An 18,469-nucleotide genomic window follows, 5' to 3' on the forward strand; every position below is an offset into this window, starting at 1 on the left:
AGCATGCATCTTCTTATTAAGTCACGACCTTCAAGAAATAATGAGACAAGCTTCTCTTCAATTGGAATTTCCAACTCTAGGCATCTATCAATATATTGTATCATTCTATTCACACAATCTCTCAATGTTTCTCCTTGTTTTTTACTGAAATTATAGATTTGTGCCCCCATGCTATGTTTGATTCCCATTTATGAACAAGCAACAATAAATCTCTTAGCTAAGGTGGTTAGATCTATAATTTTTCCAAGGGGTATGGCTTGAAACCAAGTCAAAGCCTTACCCTCTAGGGTCATTCCAAATCCCTTAAATTGAGTATGATAGTAAAAAATTCTTAGCTCTTAGCACTTGCCTAAAACTATTTACGTTGTCATATGGATCTCCAAATCCACTATGTTTTTTGACTCGTATGGTGGTTTGACTCTTTGATTATGCTTACTGCCTAGCCAATGGTCCAACATCTAAGCCTTTAAACTAGTTTCTTGGTAATGGTGAATCATGTATCCCCTTAGTGGCTCTAGTGTCACGTGGTTTTTCTCCATTTAAGGTGGGTTCCATTCCTCTCACCCAGTAATCATCCCTAAGGTAGGTTCCATGATGGGATGTACTGCACCATTTGTTGGCCATACTACCAAATGATTTTTCCATTGGCTCAATCCTTCGTGCTATTTTAGGTTTCATTCCCATTATTAACTCGATGAAATAGCCTTGATATTTATCTATTCTATCTTTCTAGGAGTTATCATAGCAAAGTTATTGTGAAAACAATCCCTAAAGAGATACACAAGAAGATCCATTGATCCTTCTTCTCTCATTTAAAAATGTAGATGATCTTCAAAGGTGCTAAGTTTCTTGGCTTGGCATGAGCTGTCCACAGCAAGTCCTTGGCACTATTTTCTTCCCAATTGTAGACTCCTAGTTGTGGGTTGTCAATCTAGATATGCTTCAGAGGCTTCAAATCTACTTGATCAGAACCCTCCAACTCAAGCACTATGGTCCCCTTGGTGTTCATGTTTGGAATTAGTGTATCAACTTCTAGTCCCCATGTATCCACAATGTGAAGATTTTACAAATTTCAAGTATCAATTTCTGTTTCTATCTATCTAAAAAATTTCTTGCTTGTTGGATCTAATCTCCTCCTCAAACCTAGTACCATGGTTGTCAAAAACTACATACTCTTCTTTAGGGTATAGATAGATCTAAGTCCCATGGGTATTGGTTTTATAGAAGGCTAAGATATGCTTAAACCATAGCAAGGTTCTAGCACCTGAATGGTTGAAATAGGAAGGCATATCTATATTCAAGTCAGAATAAGTGCCAAACACTTCTTCCCCTATAGTCTCTAGGGGTCCTTCTTGGTTAAGACTCTCTTCAGTTAACACTTTGCTATCAATTTCTCTACTAAATCCATGATTTACAAGTACTCAACCTGATCTAAGGTACATAATGCTTAAAGAAATGAAATACTCGATCCAATAACAACCGAATAGACTTGTCAAAATTTTCCTTTCTTGAGTTATCTTCAAGTCTTAAGCTTGAATCCACCAAGTTTTTTCCCAATGCAAATTTCAACCTACCATTGTGCTCATACATCTCCCACAAGATCAGTTTTTGACATGAACCACTATCTGGTGGCTTTTGAGCTTACCTTTGAAACTATCAACATCATAGAACAACTCACTGATAATCATTTAGAGAATGGGTTAGGTTGGAAATCCACCTTTATGACTAAATCTTCTTCCTAATAAAGATACAACAAGGATAGTGGAGAATGTCTAGTTTTTTCTTGTGTTTTTTAACGAGACTGTCAACTTTTAGACTCTGACATAGTCTAGCTCATCAATCACTCTAGAACAACCTAATCTTATACTACAAGGTCCTCGGCAAGTACAATCAATTGCAAGTCATCCCTACACAACTGAAAAGGACACTCCTCAAGTATGCAATTTCTAAAAGATGATTTTTTTCTCTGGGTAAACCTAGAGGAAGTACTAGACATTGGTATCCAAGTACTGAGGTCTTTCCTAGTTTAGGTCAGTCTATCCTTGGAAACGGTTCCAAATGTTGGTGGGTTGTCAAGCCTCACTCTATCTTATTGCAGAAATAGTGAGAACCAAGAACACAAGTGTCAATCTGTGGGTCATAGCTCACACAACTAGTGCACAAAGGCTACACAAGGTTTTCAATCTCTTACAAAACACACTCAATCTTGATCTTCTTTAAGCCATATCAAAATGGCCAATCCTCCAAGCCCTCATTTTGACACACTCTATAAATCTTTCACTAAAAATTTAAATTGAGGTTTATTCGTTTGACTTTAGTTCATCAGGTAACTTTGATCCCTTTATTTTCTAAAATCCATGAATAGTTACCTCCCCTATGTTTCTATCCACTTGGAAACAAGTTTGGATAAGGAGCATGCTTGCGGAGGGTTTAGGTGGTGCACGTGCTTGAGGATCACTCTATGGTTGCAATGGAGCGCTTCTCATCACTACACTGGTGTACTTATCTATTACGTCCAGTTATCTCCCCTGGTTGTCTATCCACCTAGAAACAAGTTTGCATAGGAAGCATCCTTGTGGAGGGTTTATGTGGTGCAAGTGCCTGGGGCTCATTTATATTGTTGGAATGGAGCACTCCTCATCATTACACCAATGTACTTGTATGCTACATTTAGCTGCCTCCCATGGGTGCCTATTCACGTGGAGACAGGTTTGGATAAGGAGCATTCTCATGGAGGGTTTAGGTGGTGCAAGTTTCTGGGGCTCATTTCTATTGTTGGAATGGAGTGCTCCTCATCACTACCGTCCAACGTACTTTTTTTAATGTTTAGTTACGCCCCTTGTGTGTCTATCCTACATGTAAACAAATTTGGGCAGGGATCATCCTAGTAGAGCGTTTAGGTGGTGCAAGTGATAGGAGTTAATTTCTATTGTTGGAATGGAGCGCTCCTCATCACTACACCAATTTCTATGATTGTATGAATGCATAAGCCACTTGTGAACTTATCATGGGAGCATTCTCATGATAAGTTTAGAGATCTCCCCTTGGTATCTATCCTGCCTGTAAACAAATTTGGGCAGGGAGAATCCTAGTGGAGCGTTTAGGTGGTGCAAGTGCCAGGGGTTCATTTCTATTGTTGGAATGGAGCGCTCCTCATCACTACACCTAACATTTTTGTGATTGTATGAATGCATAAGCCACTTGTGAACTTATCATGGGCGCTAATGCTTGCTCCCAAAACATCAATGTTTGTCTGGGCTTTGGTTTTGGTTGGAGGTTAGGTGTTTGTACTAAAGGGAGTTCCCTGCCCTGTCTCTCATTCTAGTCGCCCATTGACTGGTGGTGAAGGATCAAACAATGGAGCTTCCGATAAAGGTAAGCATAAGGTTCGGATAAGGTGATGGGGCTTGAGTAGAAAGGTGTAGAGAATGTTAGATCATTTATAGATTGGCAATGCAAATTATGTGGTAAAGAAAAATTAGGTGCACCTTGTAGATGGAGCACTTCCTTGAATCAGGGAATGAAACAACTAATAGGGAAAACGGAGGTAGAGGTAATAGGGTAGGCCATGAGCCTATTCTACAAAACACTTGAGAGAGTTATTAGGAGGTGTATCCATTGAAAAAAAAAATCTAGAATACCAACTCCAAGCCGGTTGGCTTTAGATCTTCAATGCAGTGTTGCCTCAACACAAGGTGGAAAAAATAGTGGTGCACCCTCCATGCCAGCCACTACACACACAAAGAGAGTTAGTACTCAAAATTGCTCACCTCAGTACCAGCTTGCAGTCCATAGAGTGAAGCAATTAAGTCTCGAGAAAATATTTTGATCAACTATTCTTGAAGAGGCACAATTTTCTCTTGCAAGAGCTATCTATTTTAAAGGTGGTTCTATGTTGATGGTCACACAAGATCCATGGAAGCATGTGTGAAAGAATATCAATTAGTATGGTGCTAGTTTTATTCCTTCATCATATCATCAAATGCAGACAAAATTCTTGGATAAATGCTTTGTAGACACCCAAAACAAAGTTGATAGGTTGATCTTGAAATCAATTGATCAAACAAAATGCAATAGATGGTCAAATTCCCACCATAGGCCACTAAATAATGTGATGCTATTCAATCCTTTAGGGGAGTGCTTCATTAAACCAGTGGAAATTCTGGGTGAGATTAAGTCAAGGAGCTATATAGCTTCTATCATAACAGGGAAAATTTATCATATAGGTGTCCTCAATGTAGTACATGTGATCATGGAAAATGCAAAAAATTGCAGAGTAGCTAATTGTCTCTTGGAGGAGCGCTTCCCTAGCTTGTACACATTTGGTTGCAATGCACACAGCTTGAATCTTGTGCTGCAAGATTGGTAAAAATAAGATGACAGTGAGTGGTTCAAAAGCATCATAGACAAAGCAAGGAAGGCGGTGAAGTTCATTTTGAAGAGACAATGTATACTAGACATCTATCGGCAACGTATGTCCACAGTGCTTGTGAAACAAGATTTTATACTAACTTCTACATTGTGGAAATCCTATTGCAAAACAAAAATGTTGTTTTAGAGACATTTGTATGTGCTTCTTTCTATGAGTGGGAAGTTGAGAAATAGGAAAGAATAAAAATAAAGGCCTGAAAGTTCTTATTAATGAGAGATAATTTTGTTCCGATGTTGGTGACACATACTTGGTAATGAGGCATGTGATGATTGCGATAGTTTGATCTTAAGTTATCCCCAATATAGGGAAGGTGTACATTGGCTACTACAATGTTCAAGAGAGTTTGAAATCTCCTTTAGAGCCTCCAAATTGTTTGATTAAGCTTTAGAAATCTCACTTTAATAAATCTAAAAGGGATATCTTAAATAAGTATGTACATGCTTGATGGGTCAGTATGCACTATCCATTGCACAATGTTGCTTTTTTTTTTGATCTAGAGTATTAGAACATGGACTGTGATGATGAATTGGATGAAGAGGTGATTGAACTTTTTATGAAGTGGTCAATAATTTCTACAACAATCTAGATGATCAAGCCCAAGCTGTCTCTGACCTGATAGAGTATAGGTTAAAGGATGGACTTTTTAGTTATGATTCTTTCAAAACCTTGCATCAAAATAGCTAGCATGGAGATGGTGGCTCATGAATGGTGCTTTAACACCTACATTACATAGAGTGGATGTTAAGGTGCTTGCATAGTGTGGTGTGGTGTCAACTCAAGTTCTGAGAAAAACTGGAGTACCTACAGCTATGTGCACTCGACTATTTGCAATTGCCTTCTAAGTAATCGTGCCATAAAATTGGTATACCTATGTTATAATCATAGGCTCCTCAACAATATTCAATCAAAAAAATACTAGAAGACAGACCATGGTGGACTCTAGATAACAATGAAGATGACCAAGAGCTAGGGGAAGAGTTGATGGCCAAAGAACTAGCATTTTGTGAGCTTGGTGGGTGTACGTTATTTGAATTGGATGTAAATCATGAGGTGGATGATTTTCCTCCTACACAACAAAGGAGTCCATTGTGGAGCAATGACGTAAACATAGACAACATTATAGGTTGACATTATGGTGGGATGTAGAGCAAGTTTAAGTCCTTTCACAAGGACAAGTGATAAGCCATGTAAACTCTTTATTTGTAAATTGTGGGCCATGGGAACCGCTGTCAACTACTACTTTATTGTCTACCAACAATGGACTTTAAATAGAACCATTTATGACTTTAAAAAACCTATCGCTTGAGTCAATTAAGGACTTTATCCACTTTGCAAGTTGGATATGTTGCATCAAAGTCTATCACCATCAGAGTTAGAGTACATTATAAGGTTAAGTGACAAGTCATGTTTACCACCATTGTCTATCACCACTGTCAAATATTGATTTAATGTCTATCACCATTGGAGTCAAGTACATTGAGGACACTAATATTAGGAGCACCATGTTGGATAGACACCAAGTAGAACCATTTATGACTTTTAAAAACATATTGCTTGAATCAATTAATGTCTTTATCCACTTTGCAAGTTGGATATGTTGCTTTAAAGTCTATCACCAACAAAGTTAGAGTATATTTATAAGGTTCAATGTGACAACTCGTATTTACCACCATTGTCTATCACCACTATTAAGTACTGCTTCAATTTCTATCACCACTGGAGTTAAGTACATTTAGGACACTAATATGAGGATCACCATGTTGGATAGACACCAAGTAGGACTATCAAAATATTTGTAGAACACTTCATCCACTTGTTTCATTACGAGGTAGTTTGCAGAACACATTACACACAATGACATTCTTTTGCAATAAAAAGTTTTGTAAATGTGAGTATCATATCCAAAAATGCAAAAAAGTCATTACAAGTTTTATAAGGCTTAATTTTGCAAAGGTATCATATACAATGATCCAAAAAGTCACTACAATACACTGTGGTTGTGACGTCTATAAAGATAAATTTAGGTTGTCCAAAATGGAGTCTCTCTCTCTTGAAATGGCTGCCACTAAGTGTCGATAGTATTTCTCCATTTTGAACATAGAATAGACAATCTCGTCAATGAGAGCCTTGCATATTTGGCACTCCTTCTTATTCACCATGTTTTGCATGAGACATGGCAAATGATACATATGGCTGCAAGCTATTCTATAGTGACCACTCCATCTGTGGAAGAAGTGCCTGCAAACTAGGCAAGGATCCACAACATCTATCGTGTAAACTGGATGTGGCCGCAATGTGCTGGGATGCTCGATCATGCTCATGATCATCTACTATTGGCATTGATCCTCCATTTCATAGAGCTCAAACCTAAGGAGATGCTCTCTATAACTCTTTCGAGTTACTTGTGTCACAGGCCCCCTCGTCTATGTGGAGGTACGGATGTACGTTTGCAACTCCTCCATAGCCTCATGTGTTTGCATCGCGGCACCGGCCAATGCATATCTCAAATCCTCTCGTTGTATTGTGACCGTCTGACTTTGGATGTCCACTATGCTCTTATTTGGGGCCCTAATACTGAATTCATTGGTTCATTTATAACATATTGCATGTATAGCATCTTTGCAAACCACATGAAAAAATATGTGTGCTTTAGTGTACTCCCTGTGTAAGCAATGTATATTGCCTCGGCATGCATGCAAATATCTGGCACAATGCATTTTTCCAACTTCAATCTCCCCTTACGGATGGAGAATTCTTCCTTGACCATCTTTGTGGTGACATCTATGTTGATGTCTTTCCATTTCTTGCCATTGGCTAGTGCCCACTCACTCATCCATGCAACAACTCTTGCTTAGTTGTTTGGGTAGTTGCATCTACAAGTAAGCATAAGCGCAAGTGCTTGTGGGTATAAGCACAATAACATGTCACTGAAAATGCTATCTTGGTCAATGCTAGTTACTTGTGCTTGTTAGCATATACCGAAAACCAAAGAACAAGTGCAATTTGAATTTAAAATTTCCATTAAAAAAAATATTCATTCCCTCCCATTTGAAGTGTGGCCTAATTTTTTAGTTACTAAAGATGATGTGGGTATTGGAGTCTCTCTCTCTCTCTCTCTCTCTCTCTCTCTCTCTCTCTCTCTCTCTCTCTCTCTCTCTCTCTCTCTCTCTCTCTCTCTCTCTCTCTCTCTCTCTCTTTTGTTTCTTGCACCGGGCATCCTGCCTTGGAGTTGAGTTGTCAAAGCTAAGCTTTCTTCCTCGCTTCGGCACAGGTCTCTAGATACGAAGAACCAATAGACAACATTATTGCCACTAGCTCCAATGCTGGAAATGGAGGTGTGTTGTAATATGATGGTAAGCAAATTTTGTGGGTAGCCCACTCACTTGAAATGAAGTCATTGGTTTAGTTGGTCATATCATTGCATGTTTGGAATTACAACATCAAGTGTTGATAACTGTTCATTTAGGCGATTTTAAGTAAGTAATATATTATGCATGTTTATAGTCCTCAGGAGAAAGAAGAAGGGAGCCATCACAACAATAAATCAAAACTCCTAGTATCTAGCACTTACTATTATCATGAATTATGAGAGAAAAAGAAAGAGTAAACAATGGGAGCACAAACATATGAAATTTGAGCAAGGACATCATGCGGTCGACGACGAGGAGAAAAATATTTTCTCCGAGATTGTGAGAGCTTTCAAGAGTAGGACTGAAGGTTTTAGTGCATAAGCAAAGTGCAACTATCTCTAATGTCCACAACACACTGGCTACCATCAAGCAATCCGTCTCCAGCAAGGAGTTGTCTTTGGAGAATGCAGCATTGCAGATGATGTTGAATTCAAAGAAAAACATGCTTATTGCAAAATTCTCTAGGGTCTTAAAAGTTGGCCTTCGCACCTTGTTCAAGGAAAAATCACAATGGGCGAAGCCTGGTGTCAATGGTCGATTGTTTTAATTGGTTGCATGTCACAAGCAATACTGTCATAGACCTATCACATATGAAATTAAGGAATTGGTCTACACATTGTGGAGAGAGGAGAATTGCATTTCACCAAAAAAGAAATATGTTTGTTGAAAGAGAGTGGGGAGGAAAAGCTACATAAAACACCCCGTGCACCTCCTAGACGAGCCTCATGTGATTATGCCATAACTTCTGTATTCTATGAATTGCATCTCTAGTGCATAATAACTTGTATATGCTGATCAATAACATACTCATTAGTAAACTAATACTAGTAACCACACTGTACATAATACTTAGAATTCTTGTTAACACACTAAGTAAGATAGGTAGCATACTAAGTATGCTAACTAGGATACTTGGTATGCTAGTAGATAGTGTATATGTTGGTCAACATACTATGTAAGATGGTTATCTCACTATCTGTGCTAGTAAGCATATTGGGTGTGATGTTTAACTAAATGTGTATGGTAGTTACCACAATGTTTATGCTAGTTGGCATCCCCGGTATGCTAGTAAGTATGCAGAGTATGCTGGTCAAAACAAGTTGTATGCTATTTACCACACTATATACTAGCTAGCATACCTAGTATGCTCATTTGCATGCTGAGTATGCTGTTTCACACAAGGTTTATGCTAGTTAGCCTTCCTAGTATGATGGGTATGTTGTTTACCATAACGAGTATGCTAGAGCATGCCTAGTAATCTACCTACCATACAAAGTATGCTGGTTAACACAATATGTTGACTTAGTTAACATACCTAGTATGAGTATGCTCTTTAGCACAAGGTTTATGCTAGTTGGCATTCTTAGTATGCTGGGTGTGCTGTTTAGTATAATGAGTATGCTAGCATGCCTAGTAATCTTACAAAGTATGCTAGGTAACACAATATGTATGCTAGTTAACACACTTTATGCTAGTTAACATACCTAGTATGCTCACTAGCATGTTGAGTATGTTGTTTAACACAAGGTTTATGATAGTTAGCATTCCTAGTATGTTGGGCATGCTGTTTAGTATACAGAGTATGCTAGTTAACACAATAATTATGCTAATTAACATCCTAGTAATCTTACAAAGTATTCTACTTATACAATATGTATGCTAATTAACACCCTTTATGCTAGTTAGCATACTTAGTATGATCACTAGTATGCTGAGTATGTTGTTTAAGACAAGTTTACGCTAGTTAGCTGGGTATGCTATTTTTCATAGTCAATATTCTAGCTAGCATGCCTAGTAATCTACCTAGCATACAAATTATGGTAGTTAATACAATATGTATGCTAATTAACACCATTTATGCTAGTTAACATATCTAATATGCTCATCAACATGGTGCATATGCCATTTAACATAATGTTTATGCTAGTTAGCATTCCTAGTATGCAAACTAGCATGTTGAGTATGTTTTTTAATGTAATGAGTATGGTAGCTACCTTTTCTAGTATACTAACTAGCATACTAGGAAAGGTATGCTAGTTGTTAGTGGGTTGTCGCACGATAGACATCTGTAACATATCTATCTGGCACTAACATAATGTCAATACTCAGGGAAGCGACTCGAATGGGGCACAAAGACTCTTTGAGGGTGTCAACATCAAGAAGTAAACCTATGGAACAATCAATATCTCTAGCACCATCAAATCTATCACTCTTGGATTTGGCAACCTGCCTATGTCCTATGTCATGTCCTTCACTCATCTCACCATTTTGGCACTCGAACGAAGTCTAAATGTTACAAAACTTTGGGAGGAGGTCTAAGTCACTTAGGGACACTAACCTACCATGTTTGGCCGCAATCTGATGAGGTACCAAAATCATGATCCATCATGGTCAAGGTCCTCAAAACTGCAACAAAACATACCAGAAAGGTTTCCCTAGGGTCTAGGAACACTCTGCAATGGTTGTAATATCAAAAAACATTCACTAACGCACTCAACACAAAAAATTTAGCCTACTAACAGATAATCATAAACCACAACAGAATCGACAACGATTATACTTGAATGAAAGAGCAATAGACAAGGAACACATTGCAAGTTTTCAAATCTAAATGTGATTACCAAAGCTCAAGATATGAGGATTACAAGGTGCATGAGAGTAGCCACTCTCAATCGTACACTCCAAAACTCAAACCTTTTGATAATGATAAGTGTCGCTTTCCCACTTTACAAAAATGAGTTTTATACCTAGGGCTCATTTGGCCACTAGCCGGTTTTACAAGTCTCAGACTCATATATAAATTATACAACTTGGATGTAGCACAGACAGACTCAAGGTGATCAGAATAAAATCAGAGACTCTCATGTAATTACAAAAGCTTTCCAAAAAATAATAAATATCAAAATTTGGGGTTCAAAATGAAGAAGTTCATTTGAAGGGTGCTCGTTTGGTTTGACTACCAGCATTCTCCCCTTCATAGTCTTTGCACTTCCTCATGAAAACTGTCTTGATCTTCATCTAGATTGCCTTCATGTTTTCTTTGCTTCTGCTTCAGTAGCTGCTTGAGTTTTTTGATTGTGGAGGTCTTTAATAATCTAGTGTGCACTTCTCTAGTGTGCAGGTGGGTAAGTTGAACTTCTCAGACCTTGCTTTGATCTCCACCTCTGTTGCTAGTTCTGTGAAGGGATTATTACATATGTACTTTGGTAGGCTATATGGCGTGCATACAAATTGTTGTCATGGGTTTGAAAATTGAAGAATCAATTTCAAAGAACCCTACCATGAATGCCTCCTTGAATGTTTGCATGTAGTGAGAGGGCAAAAAAATGATTTGGACATACATCCCCATCATTATGTTGTGGCTTGGAATCTTTATCTCAAGATTCCAGCACAAGCGGTTCCTTCCAGGAACACTTGCCAAGGATGTTTCATTGCCTCTATATCTTCAAATGCGGTGATGCATGTGACTATCATTTTTGCAATCTTTACCAACATTTGGCATGTCAGATCTGGGACATCCTTCTTTTGGGTGAGGACCCCTTATAAGTTGTTCACCATATCTTTTTGAGGGTAGGAAGTTTTTGGCAAAAATTGGGCACCGCTGATTGTTTGCTTTTCCATGTATAGAAGTTATCCGAGGATCGCCTTCTATTGATATGACAAAAAGTAGGATTGATCCTGAGATGCCATGGTGCGTTTTTGTAATAGGTTTCATCATATGGGTGCTTTTCAAACCACTTTTTTTTGCCATAGGTGTTGACTCTCAAGAATTGCCAATGCTGGCTCTTTTGATATAAGAACACCCCTGTAATCCCCTTGGTGGTTTCTCTCGAGGGTTGGCAACATCTTTTGCTTCCAAAGGAGGGCTTCTTGCTTCATTAGTGGAAGAGAGATCATTTCATGCCCATGATTTTCAACAACCTCATCTGGTGTTATCATCAGAAGTACCACCGATTCTAGCACGCATTAGGGTGATTCTGACTACACCATATGAATCCCCAACTTTGCACTTCTTTTGTGTTCTTTATCAAGTTCCTCTTCCAACCATTATTGATCGACTTGTAGCTAGGTTTTTGCCTCGTTGTAATCTTGAGATTCCTTGTAATAGTAGGCAACATTTTTTTTCTCTTTCTAGTTCAGCTGTAGCTCTAATTGCATGCTTTTAAGCTCGTCAACTTTGCGTTGTAGACCTTGATTTTCTTCTTTTGCTTTTGCAGCTTTGGTCTCTTCCAAGTCCAATTCTCTAATGTTATTGAGAGCCCGTTGACATTGGAATTGCAATTTGATATGCTCTAGATGCTCATCAATGTCAAAAGAGTGGATGACCTTATTTCCATCCTTGATAATTTCCTTTGTGCGAGGATGCATTGGTATTTTTTCCAGTGTATGTGGTTTGTTGGAGTGCCTATTTGGAGACTGAAAACCCAATTTTCATTGATTTTTCATGATTTCAATGTCCATTTTATGTCAAATTTGAAGGGCACATTCCCCAAGGTAGTATTAAACTGACTGTACTGACGTTTCCTTGTTATGCCATGTTGGGGGACATGGATCATAATCCACGTTCAACAACATTTTTCATGTACGATTACAACAATGTTGAGGAGCTTTCAAAAGCAATGTTTTGCATTACTTATTCTTGCAAACTGAGATGGGGGGCCATGGATCGTGATCCATGTTCCACTCCTTTTGGTAACGGTGAAATATCAATCAATTTTTGCCGAGTAAGTGGAGTCTTTTGGTGAAAATATTACTAAATTTGAACCTCATTTACCCTCCCAAAAGTCTCCTGTTAGTTTTGGTATCTCCCACTTTTGATTTGTTTGATTCAAATTTTTATTGTTTTTGTACACATTTGACCGTACATGATTGTTTATGCACGGATAAGGAGCCTACATGTGAAATTCAGTGTGGTCTAAATGTCCGGGTTGGCTATAGCAGGCAAAAGGATGGCAAGAAGCTTTAGGTCAAAAAGATCTCTCTCTATCTCTCTCTGAAGGTGTTTGACTGTAATGAAGTCTAAATTTCTCATTTTGCCTATATGTGTTGGACTTAACCTCGAGTGCAATTTGCATACTTACTTAAGCTGGCCACATTTCTCATGTCATACTACGTGCGGATCAGATGGCTCATCATTTGGACACTTGGTCATTAATTGCCCTTGATTTTGCAATTTTGGTCAGTTGTAAGTTGGCCCGAGCAGCATGGGACATAATGTAAGTGACAGGTAGGGAGAAAGAGATAGTAATGGGCAGCATGGGACATAATGTAAGTGACAGGTAGGGAGAAAGAGATAGTAATGGGCAGCATGGGACATAATGTAAGTGACAGGTAGGGAGAAAGCCCCCCCCCCCCCCCCCCCCCCCCCCCCCCCCCCTCCCCTAAATCTTCCTTTGTCTCTACGTCCCCTCAGACATGGCATGCCTCTCTCTCTCTCTCTCTCTCTCTCTCTCTCTCTCTCTCTCTCTCTCTCTCTCTCTCTCTCTCTCTCTCTCTCTCTCTCTCTCTCTCTCTCTCTCTCTCTCCTTGTCATATGCGACCTCACTCATTGACCATGACCATGCTTGCAAAACCATACCCTCTACTTTTTCCCCATGTTCCCACGAATTTGGATCTAGAGCCTCCTCCCTACCCCAAATTTGGATATACAAAGTGACTTTTGGGAGACGTAAGGGAGATCAAACCACCTAAAAATCATATAACAGGGATCTGGAGACTGTGAGAGACCTGTATGCCAAGTTCGAAGAGATTTTCATAGTGGGGTACATAGATCATGATCCATGACCCCTTGTCACAGAAAGAGCATAGAGTTAGCATTAGTCCTTAGTAGCATAGTGGTGTTTTTAAAATTCAATTTGGAGTTGTTTTGTGCATGTTATAAGCAAAATCGAAGTTTGTGTTAAAAGTTGATAAAATTATGATTCGAGTAGATTTCAACTAACCTAGCGGCTGTAAAGATATAGCCATCAAGTGATTTTTATACAGGTTGTGTAAATCAGAGTTCCAGTGAATTTCTTTGATTGGAGAGTTGAATGCACCATAAAAGCTAACAAGTCAGGGTTTTGCAAACTTTATTTTCTAGATGTATGTGCAATCAAGCAAGTTTTACTAGAATACAAACCCTTTTTCTAGAGACCAATCAAGCAATGTTTCAATAGAGGGTAGTGTCAATCAAGGACCATCCTTTCCTTGGAACCAATATTGGAGGAAATTCTTTCTCATACCTCTTTGGGAAGATCATATACCTATATGGCTGAGGGATCCAAAACTATGAGTTTCAAGGAAGAAACCAAAATGGGAGGGATTGGCACAGCCTACACCAAACTTGAAACTTTTGAACCTACAATATTAGTTTGAAAATGAATAGGGTGCTCAAATCTATAAAGATGATATGGATCGTTCCTGTGCCAAAACTAAAGAGACCTAGTGACATAGTGTCTGTAGATTATAGTGGCGATTGATATTTTGATAAGAGGGAAACATGTATATACTTGTGCTTAATCCCTTTATTGTGGACAAGTGGGGATTAACAGACACAGAAGAAAAGGTTGATGTAGAGCTTGAGGCGAAGCCGCCAAAGTTGGACATTCATAATGCCAACCTTAGATGAGTAAATGTGACTACTCGCATCAACATCGACAATATGCATGTGGGCTTATAGAAGTATGATAACAAAGAGAAAATGCTCTATTAAAAGTGTGAGGAGCCCAATGTGAGGGAGTTAATGGAGCAGAAATGCTTGTATATTTATGTTTGAAGTCGAGAGAGATACACAGATAGTCATGTTAGACAAGTATGGTCGAAAGTATTTGACGGTGATCCATAACGACCACGAGGGACATACGTACATTGGGGGGTCCACTGCATTAGTACTATGTCACCCCTAGCATGCACATACCTATTGTCTCAGAAACAACACATGGAAACTACGATATTGAGTTCTCTTAAATCTCATATGGGAAACTCTTTTAGTCGACCACATCTCTTTGAATCGAGACCAATGGGATCCTTGGATTCCTATGTCTACACATCAAAGTAGTGAAATTTCGGACACAATTTTTAGCACAAGAGTGCAAGATATCAAAACCAAAAGCCGAGATGTAAGACCCAAGGGAAGGGTGGCTGACCAAACCCCTTCCAGAGCACCTATCAGTGGTTACAAGGCAAGACAATGTAATATCAAGAGAACCTAGAATGATGAGAATGGTAGCAAAACCGTGAAGAATGCGACCTTCTCAAGTGGCCAAATGTGTGTCAAAGAAGTACACGGATTGGGAGATCCATATGTGCATAATTCCATTTTAAGCAAGTCTTAAGAGTGGAACAAGTAGCAAATTTTCACGCACATTATGAAGTCTTTGGTTTGACATTGGAAGGGATGGCATTGACTTGGTTCCAACCACTAAATAGTAGAGATTTTTTAGCATTGATCAACTCTTACGAGAGATTGCTGATGAATTATCTAAGAGGAGAATCAAACACAACACAATCTCTCAAATCTATGCTTTCAAACAAAAGGAAAACAAAAAGGTGAAAGTGCGAGAGCTACCACAGGATGATCGCTTATCGGTTCTCTTTATAGAGGGCCTGAGAAACAAAACTCTCAAAAACGACTTACACTTAAAGGCATGCATAACATTTGAACCAGTCACTTTGGAAGCATTGTACCTGATTGACAATTGCAAAACATACGGGGAGGTACCGGAAGACATAGAGACAAACACTAGCAGTGCCTCTTCTACCACCAGTGAGTCAACTGCAAAGCGTAGTGCTCCTGCTTCAATCACACAAAATGTACGTCAATTAGTCAAAGAAGTCATCCGTAGGATGAATCAAACCTACAAACAAAATCCCAATCTAAAACTACAGCAACCACCAATTGTCAATGCTCAAAGAGTGTTGAAGTGGTGTGCCATTGAGTAGAAATACACAAACCATGACACTAGTGAGTGCTTCTATAACATAAATTTTATGAGGGAAAGGCTGTTTGGACCATCAATGGTACAACAATTTCCACCACCTCCAAGGTATCAAATTGGACCCAACTATGCAGTACAAGGAGGAGACAAACCGCAACCTATGCTGGGACAAAAGGCCACCTTTTCCTCATGTTAATAGGGCCATGCATAGCCGGCAAAGTCACTCATAACTCAGCCGATGATGCCATCAATTGTTAACTGTGAGGAACCAATCAAAATCCATGTGAGGGAGACAAAGGGTGTAGCTTATTCCAATGAGAAAAGTCCATATTGGGCTAGCACTAAAGAAGCTACTAAACCTTCATATGTAGCTTAAACCGCTAGAAATCAATTCACAATGGATGAAAATATGCTCATGTTCATAACAAACAAGAACTACAAGCCTAAGGGATACCTGCCTAGGGTATGCTAGCCAACGGGGGCACCACCAACATCCCAACTAGAGGGCCCATGCTATGAATGTGGACACCACCACTGGGCACAAGAGTGTCTGCATAAAGGTCAGCGAACAATTTTTTTTGGATTTTGTGACGGATGTGGGAGAGGTCATTTGATTCAAAATTGTACGAAGAATCCTGACAACCTGGGGGAAAGAAACTACGAATGTCATAAGAATTTTACCATGCACAAGCGGATCCAAGTTTGAGCCAATAGTTCTAGTCAAAGTGGTGACTAGAGATCAAGCTCAAGACGTAGAGAGAAATCAACTTGTAGCGGACAAATTAAAACTTCCCAAAAAAATTGAATTTGAAAACGGGTCAGTTGGGACTAAAAAATTCATGGAAAGCCAAAAAAGACAAAATGAAAGCAAAGAGGATGAAATAAAGAACAACTTTGGAAAGGAAATTGAACCAAACAAAGAAACAACTTAGACGTGAACAAGAGAGCAAGGAAAATGTAAAAGGGTCGGAAGAGTCAAAGACTGATTCTGGCGGATCAATCTTAGTGAAAAAGGTGAATGAGCATTTAGATGCTATGCTACAAGCCTACGAGGTTAGATTGAAGAACAACCAAACATTGGAACAGAGCGCATCCTAAATTCAAAAACAAACGGATGGAGATGTGCAAAAAACTCATAGAAGTTTCTTAAGCTCTATACATCAAGTAATGCATGAACTAGGAAAGCAAGACATGGGGGCGTGTGAGGAAATTAACACATGCAAACAACTTAAAATCCAATGATTTTGTGATCATTGTGGAAGGGATCGTCTTCTCATATAGACAATAAAATCAAACCTACAAAAGCGGACAAGGAAAAACCATAGACTATGGGGATTGTCACGAACACAACGGATGAGGTTAAATCCTTGGAGATGCAACCAATTCTTGAAGTAGATGAGCCGAAGCCACAATCACTATGGGGGATAATAAAAAACAAAAAAGAAAGAAGCACCACATTGCTATCAGCACCAATCCCTAAACTTTACATGGACCATGAGATTTATCCAAGAGGTATTCAGTCGTTGTATGGCGATGCAGGAACAAAGATATCTATAGAGAGTAAAATAGGTGACCATAAGAACTTTAATGTCCTTTATAGGGAAATATGAGACAAATTTGAAGTGAGAATTGTGCCATCCAATGGAATTCTAATCCACGGGTGACGGATACAAAGAGCTTACATGATCTATTGTCTTCTCCTATAAGATACACAATCACTCTTGCGAAACTTCTGAAAATCAAACCATATTTGTGGCAAAAAATGATCAAGAATCTAGAAAAGATGGGATTGAAGATCCATCCAAAAAAGTAACCTTGTGAATGAATCAAAGAAACAAATCATCCTGAGAAAACCAAAGCAGAACCTGTCCCAGTAGCCAATTTTTGCGAAGGAGAAGAGGAAAACACCACCTTACTTCTAGAATACAAAGGGTTAAAAACAACCGTGATACTTGAGAGTGGGGTCGGAGTATCCATCACTACAAAAGGAATTTGGGAGAAATGGAAGAGACCAGTTCCCAGGAAAATATGTTGGAGAATGGACTCGGGCTGCAACACCTCTTATTGGTCCTCGATTCCGGTGGGTCTTCAATGGTTGCTTCTTGAGGTGGCTCTCCTTTGTAAGGCTTTAGTAGGCTCACGTGGAAAGCATTGTGTATGAGCCAATGGTTGGGCAACTTGAGTTGATAGTTCATCTCATAAATAGACCTAAGAATCTCTTACGATTGAAGATATAGTCCTTGTAGGTTTCAAGAAGGTGAGAATACTCTTTGACTGAAAACTTCTTCTTGGGTGCGGGCTAAGTGGACTTCTTAGGGCTAGGCAATCGCTTTTGTAATAATGTGGATGACGTGGGAGTAGGTATACTAGGATCTTTGGGGTTTATGAATGGAGCTTTCTTTCTGGGTATTCTACAAGCAAAAACAGGCACGATGTGTACCTTGCCAGAGTAGCAAACCCTTCCAACATTTTTATGAAGAAGGAGACTTGTGCACAGCAAACCTTCTAGTTGTAGGTGTCTTTCGATTAAACATGCCCTGCACTCGCAAGGGGCATTGCTCGTCATTGGTGAACTCAAAGTGTGGGAACTGGCTTGTTGCTACCACGAGTTGATTACATTCTGTTTGCTGCAATTTTACACCTTTGCCATAGATTAGTGCAGGCAGTGGCCTGTCGTGTGCAGAGTTGAATGCATGTACTGCAAAGAA

Source organism: Adiantum capillus-veneris, chromosome 14 (assembly GCF_014529385.1).
Source record: "Adiantum capillus-veneris isolate H3 chromosome 14, ASM1452938v2, whole genome shotgun sequence".
Lineage (NCBI taxonomy): Eukaryota > Viridiplantae > Streptophyta > Polypodiopsida > Polypodiales > Pteridaceae > Adiantum > Adiantum capillus-veneris.